The sequence below is a fragment of the Nicotiana attenuata genome, chromosome 8, assembly GCF_001879085.1.
Source record: "Nicotiana attenuata strain UT chromosome 8, NIATTr2, whole genome shotgun sequence".
Lineage (NCBI taxonomy): Eukaryota > Viridiplantae > Streptophyta > Magnoliopsida > Solanales > Solanaceae > Nicotiana > Nicotiana attenuata.
Window position 1 is genome coordinate 8791804 of NC_031996.1, and position 9094 is coordinate 8800897.

Below are 9094 nucleotides of genomic sequence, written 5' to 3' on the forward strand. Positions count from 1 at the left end.
GTAACTCATTAAGTGACAAGATAAATGTGGATGAATTTTTGAAGTATATAAGGAATTACGTATAGATAATTAGAAATTACTGAGTAAATAATGAATTGAGTTCTCGCCAGTGTTGGAGTAGGAGTTTAGCCTCCTCTAATATGCAGCGCACCAATTTACCTTGCAATTCAACCCAGTTTGAAATCAATCCATAAAAAGGTTCTCATAGCAAGATGGTTGGGGAATAGAATAGACGCCAGAGCAGCTAAGTAATAAAAGAGAAGTAAGAATGAGATGCAGTTTCCATTCGTATCGTCTTAGATGAGATGGAAACTCATGAAATAAAAAAATCTAAATAAATTTAAATGAGAAAGAGAAGAATAAACCTGAGAGGAAATTCATGAATCATAGGAAAAAATCAGGAATGAAACACTCCAGTATCTTAATATTTTGTTTGACGATGGAAGACGGAGGAAGGTAGGGAGGCTTTTAACACGCGTTCTTGACTTAAGCAATAGGTTAACTTGAAATACCAATTATACCCTTGGTCGGCCATCTTACCTTTTTTATATAATAGAAAAATCGCATGATAGCGACCATGGGAGTGAACACAACAACTTAAGTCGGAGGGTAGAAAATAAAACTATGAATAGAAGTTCTGAACATCAATTTTTACAATTTTAAGATGCATATAGGCAAAAATAGAGTTTCCTCTCTGATTCTAACTCTCCAAAATATGAGCTCATTCGTCTATCAAACTTATATTTTGTGTTAAAGAAGAAAGTAGAAAAATAAAAAGGGCAAATAATGCTACTTTAAAATTCAAAAATAACACATCAAAAATAAAATATGATAGAATTCATAAAACAAAGAACATATTGATCGAAAGTTGTACTCCTTTGATCCAGCAGGACCCGAAAAGGGTATCGCTTGAACTATTACAGTAACAAAATAAAAAATGTTAAAACCATTATTAAATCCCGAGTCCATTTCTCAGAAGGTCACTGAAAGAAATTGTTTATGAACGTCACTTTACTTTGTTTTGTAACTAAAATATCATTATATTTTGCCAATTGTAACTCAAAAGTCACTCTACACTTTTAGAACATATTTAATATTATTTTCATATTTCTTTTTCAACCCAACCGTTAAAAGATTAAAAACACCCATTTAACCATGACCCAACCTGCTAAAGGGAAAATAGAAAATTGCTTTGACTCAATTATTTTGTAACAAATTGAATTAAGCAATTGTAACTCATTAAGTGACAAGATAAATATGGATGAATTTTTGAAGTATATAAGGAATTACGTATAGATAATTAGAAATTACTGAGTAAATAATGAATTGAGTTCTCGCCAGTGTTGGAGTAGAAGGAGTTTAGCCCTCTCTAATATGCAGTGCACCAATTTACCTTGAAATTCAACCCAGTTTGAAATCAATCAATAAAAAGGTTCTCATAGCAAGATGGTTGGGGAATAAAATAGACGACAGAGCAGCTAAGTAATAAAAGAGAAGTAAGAATGAGATGCAGTTTCCATTCATATCGTCTTAGATGAGATGGAAATTCATGAAATAAGAAATCTAAATAAATTTAAATGAGAAAGAGAAGAATAAACCTGAGAGGAAATTCATGAATCATAGGAAAAAATCAAGAATGGAACACTCCAGTATCTTAGCATTTTGTTTGACGATGGAAGACGGAGGAAGGTAGGGAGGCTTTTAACACGCGTTCTTGACTTAAGCAATAGGTTAACTTGAAATACCAATTATACCCTTGGTCGACCATCTTACCTTTTCTATGTAATAGAAAAATTGCATGATAGCGACCATGGGAATGAACACGACAACTTAAGTCGGAGGGTAGAAAACAAAACTATGAATAGAAGTTCTGAACATCAATTTTTACAATTTTAAGATGCATATAGGCAAAAATAGAGTTTCCTCTCTGATTCTAACTCTCCAAAATATGAACTTATTCGTCTATCAAACTTATATTCTGTGTTAGAGAAGAAAGTAGAAAAATAAAAAGGGCAAATGATGCTACTTTAAAATTCAAAAATAACACATCAAAAATAAAATGTGATAGAATTCATAAAACAAAGAACATATTGATCGAAAGTTGTACTCCTTTGATCCAGCAGGACCCGAAAAGGGTATCGCTTGAACTATTACAGTAACAAAATAGAAAATGTTAAAACCATCATTAAATCCCGAGTCCATTTCTCAGAAGGTCACTGAAAGAAATTGTTTATGAACGTCACTTTACTTTGTTTTGTAACTAGAATATCATTATATTTTGCCAATTGTAACTCAAAAGTCACTCTACACTTTTAGAACATATTAAATATTATTTTTCATATTTCTTTTTCAACCCAACCGTTAAAAGATTAAAAACACCCATTTAACCATGACCTAACCTGCTAAAGGGAAAATAGAAAATTGCTTTGACTCAATTATTTCTTAACAAATTGAATTAAGCAATTGTAACTCATTAAGTGACAAGATAAATGTGGATAAATTTTTGAAGTATACAAGGAATTACGTATAGATAATTAGAAATTACTGAGTAAATAATGAATTGAGTTCTCGCCAGTATTGGAGTAGTAGGAGTTTAGCCCCCTCTAATATGCAGCGCACCAATTTACCTTGCAGTTCAACCCAATTTGAAATCAATCAATAAAAAGGTTCTCATAGCAAGATGGTTGGGGAATAGAATAGACGACAGAGCAGCTAAGTAATAAAAGAGAAGTAAGAATGAGATGCAGTTTCCATTCATATCGTCTTAGATGAGATGGAAATTCATGAAATAAAAAATCTAAATAAATTTAAATGAGAAAGAGAAGAATAAACCTGAGAGGAAATTCATGAATCATAGGAAAAAATCAGGAATGGAACACTCCAGTATCTTAGTATTTTGTTTGACGATGGAAGACGGAGGAAGGTAGGGAGGCTTTTAACACGCGTTCTTGACTTAAGCAATAGGTTAACTTGAAATACCAATTATACCCTTGGTCGACCATCTTACCTTTTCTATATAATAGATATAGAAAAATTTGTATTTAAGGTGAATGTCTATATTTTTGAGAGATTTTAGGGATTATTGCTTGGTGGTTAAGTCACTCTTTCCCTATAAATAGAGAGGTACTATTCCATTATAATTTCCCTATAAATAGAGAGGTACTATTCCATTATAATTCATCCCAAAATTAATTAGAATTCTCTCCCCCTACTTTTCTTTGCAATACTCTTCTTCTTCTTTTATTATTTTATAACACGTTATCAGCACGAAACTCTAACCAATTGAGTAGAAGCTTTGGGATTGAGCATAATGATTGTCAATTGTTTCAAGAACTTACTTCATGATTAAATTTTAGATTTAAGGTAGGTATTTTGCTTTATTTTTCTCTTTTAAATTCTTTAAATTCTATTATAACTCTAATAGCAAGAAATTGTAACCATTCGAAGTGGTAAAATTTCTAGCCTTGCCATGATCAAATTCATGTATGATTGTGGGCAAAGAAGTGGAAACTCGTCCCATTGAATGTGGTAGCAATACGTAACAAGTCTTAAAGAAGACAGAATTATTACCGTAAGGTATCAATGGATGTAGACGTGGCAATAGACGAAATTATAATCGTCATCATTGTGCTAATGAGAATAATAAGGATTCTCAACAAAAAAAATCATCATTCAATCTGTGAAAGTAATATTTGTCATCGATTTGACATGAAAATTTGTAAAGCACATATTGATGATTATGGTCCATTCATGATGTGAATGTGACAACATGTGATTTATGAACACATATTCATTCTTGAAAGCATATGAACGTGCTAGTGGTAGTAAATATACCACACTCACCTCTAGAAGGAGGTTTGAGATGAAATAAGAAAATAATTTCATTATTATGGCATGAATGGTCATTGATCACGTACCTATTATGATTATACCAAAATATTATGGCAATGTGATTATTATATGGCAAAAGTAATAGAAGCAACATATCTTGCCTATAATGATTTTGACCATGACCATAATTATATAACTTTCTCCTTGAAAGAGATATTCACTATATGGATGCTGACGAATATGTGGTAGTACAAAATTAATTGAAAGCTCTAGAAGAGCCAATTATACCATTTTGGAGAAATAAAATTGATTATCAATAAGGTATTGTGCTTAGTAAGTCTCAAAGAAACTTATTGAGTTTCTAAAGTATTCGCGAAAGCGATTGGTTATATTGACACTATAAAGAGAGAAAAGGTTTAATATCTTATATTACTACAACTTGTAGCATGGTGATATGTATATGAAAAGCTACCCGCTTTATTCCCTGATTTGTACTACACAAATAAAAGAATGCCGCAATATAAAAACCCATATCATAATAAATTTAGAATTTATTGATAGTTGCACACGTCATGGTGTAAACCTGAAGTTTATCAATATTGATAATTTATTCAGTTGACATAATTAGTTTATTCATGTTAATTTAAGTATCATGTGCAAAAATAAAAGAAAATTCACATGGGTATATATTAAAGAACTAGAAAGTTCTTTACGAATTCTCCTATATTGCTTGTTCTTATTAATTGACAGACCAACTAATATTGGGATTGAATCCCATGAATGTTGGAAATATCAAAGGTGAATATGAGCCCATTCACATGTCATGTATACAACATAAGATGCATCTATGAGATGGTTACATGTGCGATTATTATTAACCCGCAACCTGGTGTATGCGAGGTAGCTTGCTCAATAATTTAATTTAGAGCATAATTTCCAGATTTTCTATTCAAGATAGTTCATCTTGATAAGTTGGTTTACATCACAGTTGGTTTAGCAAAATGATTGATTGAGTGCCTCCACTTAATAGCTAAGCTATTTCTTATGAGAACAAAGTTATCTATATAAGTTTTATATACGAAAGTATATTACATTCTTCCCTCACAAATGATTTATGATTAGGAACCAAATAATTTTATCTTATTATTATTAATGTGCAGTGTATATTTTGGTTAACACCATAACGTACAAAGGTAAATTTCTAAAGTTGAGGAAGCAAGTTAATTTTTCTAACATGAGGGGGAGATAAGATAAGCAGTTGAGAAAAGGTTACGTGGAATGAACTATCATTTGTACATCTAGTTCCTCGAATAAGATAATACGAACTTGAAGTTCATAAAGATAATTCATCTGCAATATGTTGCAAAGCATGCCAGACGCATTTGTTTACCCAAGGAAAGCAACTATATTCTCACCACAAATGCTCATACTAGAGTAAGTCCTAGAAGGACAAAGTCTATTGTACGCTTAAAACGTATAGACAAATTGGTTTCAAACAAGATTTTTGATAAAGAAGATGAGCAAATGATCAAAATGTTCATAAGAAGGCAAGTGATCCAGAAGATCACATGACACAATACTTCAAAAAATCTCAGGAGAGATTTAGGTACCTGAACATATAAGTGAAGATATCTCTAAGTCATGTCTTTATGACAAAAAATGAGGTTGGAACCGATATAAAATGTCCGTCGACGACATCTATGATAGCGCTAAATATATATATGAGCATCTTAAGTCCGGAGAAACAAGTCGAATAGAATTGATTTTATATGAAAGACATGCAGTTTTGAACATGTAGTTCAAATACTTGAAAGTATAAAGTCAACAGAATGTGCAATCACTTTTATCTATTTTATTTGTCTAGCATGACATTAAAATTTGATATGCATCTAAACTCTATTTATATGGCTTATATGACGTAACTTATGACAATTCATTGAAAGATTTAAATTGATTAAAGCATATACAATTCTTGGTCCTGAAGTATCATATCCTAAGTGCAATTTGTGCACATATGTATATTGTTATAACTATAAGCATGATGATGTGATAGCAAAAATTTTTGCCTCAATGGAGATATTGAAAAGGCCATTCCACAACATTATATGAAGATATTATATATCTATCAAGAATGATGCTTTCAAGGTTCAACATATTCATTCAAGTTAATATGGTTGATTTGTTTATCAAATCTCTGCCAATGATCCTTTGAAGATGATGCATATGATTGGAATGCGAAGGCTCAAAGATGTGAATTGATGCTCTCATCAGGGGGAGTTAGTACGTGATGTACTCTTTTTCCCTTACAAGATTTTGTACTACTGGGTTTTCCTTGCAAGGTTTTTAACGAGGCAACCAAAAGGCGTATTTCTAATCATGTGTACTATTTTTCCTTCTCTAGATTTTTTCCCACTGGGCTTTATTTTAGTTAAGGTTTTAACGAGGCACATTATCTGTTGAATAGACATTCAAGGGGGAGTGTTCTAAATAAAATTGGTGTCAAAGACAGCACTAACAGTATCCGAGGTTCCTCTATAATCAACCTAGAATACTGGGGGGCATTACCCTCGGATGTCAATTTTTTGAGAGGAAATTACTTTATAATAGCAGGGTCTCGATAGGTAAGATTTATTGTAAGGGCCAAACAGTCAAACAAACCGTGCCTACTTAGGTTGCTCGAGCCCTGGCATAAAACATGTACGCATGTGTAACCATTTTTCACAAGAAAAAATAGAAGTATCTTCCTTACAATTATCTTATATCTCAGATTTTTTTTTTCTACTTTATAATTTCGTACTTTCAATCTTTTATGGAAACGAGCTCAAGGGCCGATTATAACTAGAGTTCGGATGATCACTCCCACACTCAGGGACTGCCGTCCAAAAAACAAACTCGAACAGATCGAACTATTGAGCATTGGGGGCATAAGACCTCTTAGGCAACCCCCGAATTTTAAAGGCCACAGCCATACCCACTCGGGGACTGTTATCTTAGGCAAGCCTGGATAACTCGGGAAAGCAAGATCACTGGGCTACGCCCGAATTAAAAGGCTACGACTACATTAACACGGCTTAGTGACGTCCGAGAATCGTAACAAAAAATAGGCCTTCAATATTTTCATAACCGATTTTAAAGGCTACCCTCGACAAACTATGGTTTGAGTTACTTACTTTGGAAAAGGATCCCGATAACCCCGAACCTCCAAGATGACTCAAAAACAAAAATAATGTAAAAGGCAAGGTTGTTCGAACTTACACAAACCAAGTTATTTTATGGCATCCCGACCTTTGTGAATTCAAGTAATAAAGCAAAGGAAAAATTCGAAAGCCAAAAGGAAAAAAAAAACCTTGTATATATTTACACAATGATCTTTACAAAAGCCAAAATGGATTAATTCGAAAAAACTTTACAATGGCCAAAATGGCCTAAAAAGATGCAAAGGGAAAGCAAAAAATACAAAGGCCTAAATGGCTTGATCTTCATCAGAGGCAACATCTCCGCCCTCGAGATCTTACCCGCCTTCAGACTCACTTAAACTATCTGAGTCTTCCTCGGGAAAGGCTAGCTTTCGAGCCCTAGCTTCCTCTGCTTTAGTGTTCTCGAGCTCGGGCAGTATATCAAAGCTCTGAGCATGGATTCCCTCGAGGGCTTCCCTTCGAGCTTTCCACTTTGTATGATCCACCATGCTTTTGGCCTGCGCCTGGATGGCATTGACCCCGACCTTGTCTTGGTCACATTATCTTGGGCCTTGGTGTTGGCCGCGGCCACCTCAGATTTGGACGCCTCGAGCTCATTGTCCAAGTTTGCTAATTGGGACTGAAGCTCCTCAATTTTCTTGGCTTGCACCGAGGCATTCTCTCTTGCAGCTCTGTAAGGACCCGTAAAAATTTGTGCTCAAAACCTAGCAGCTCGTAGTGTCAAGTTTCGAATATGTGTTAGGAATGTGTAAAACTCTTCGCGGCGAATTGTACTGATCTAAGTATTTAAAAATCAAAGAAACAAAGTTTTCCAGAAATATGCTATTTTGCGGTCCAGAATGCGGTCGCAAATCATATATGCGGACCGCATTTCTGCCGCAGATTGAGTTAGTGGTTTGATTAAAATTAAGGTCAAAATGCGGTTCATTATGCGATCGCATAACTGATATGCGGACCGCATTTCTATCGCAAGGTGAGTCAATGTGTCAGTCAAATTTGAGGACAAAAATGCGGTGCATTATGCGACTGCAAATCGGGTATGCGGACTGCATTTCCGCCGCAGACCCAAGCAGTTGGATCAGGTTTTTGGAGCATTTTTGCGGTCCATTCGGCGGACCGCATTTCATCTTTGCGATCACATACCTGACTCGGACTGCTATTTTTCTAAAATCTTAGACCCGACCCCCTTTTTAATAAAACACCCCAACCCCTCATTTTAACGAGTTTTCAAAATAAGAGAGAGGAAGAGAGGGTTCTTGAGAGAGAAAGTCATCTTCATCAAATTTGATTCTTCAAAACTATCCGGCTCGGGAAATTTCATAGCGATTATCTTCATCCTCATTCTTGCAGGTAAAATCCCTAACCCTTTTTCATTGATTTTCAGGTTTAAACTAAGGGTGGGAGTCTCATGCATTGATTCTTGAAAATATTGGTTGAAAACATACATGCATGCCTTTTTAAAACCTAAAATCTAGTAAGAGGAATTGGGTAGGAGTAAAGGATTGTACAAGAGGGGTTGATAACCTAAATAAGTTTGAGTAGCAATTGTGAACTTCAATTCTAAGTCATATGTGTTAACTTGTGCACTAGATTGACGTTGCTAGACTATTTGGTGAATTGAAAATAGAAGTAAAAAGGGAATTCGGCTCCAGGTATGTATGACTAACTTTGACCTTTGTAAAATCACCTTGTTTGGTGTACGAATATTTGCTATGTGATACCTACGTGGATTGTTGTTTGAGAAATTTTTGTGATTGGTATGATTTGAGTGCTCGTGGTTAAGTCTCCCGATATAATGGTGTAAGCAATTTGGCAATAAACCAAATGTGTGATTGTGAAAGTGTTATGTGGTAAGAGCTGAGAAACAAATGATGGAAGGAAATCGTAAATGATGCAATTGGAACAACTGTAGTAATAACATGTATGGCTTGTCGTGGGCAATTGTCGTTGTGACATAAAATGCATCTGAGTTGTTGAATATGATGGAAATGGTATTGATGGTTATGGAGATTCTTTGTGAATTGTTGTTGTTATTCCTTGAGAATTGTTGTCGTAGTTCTTGAGAA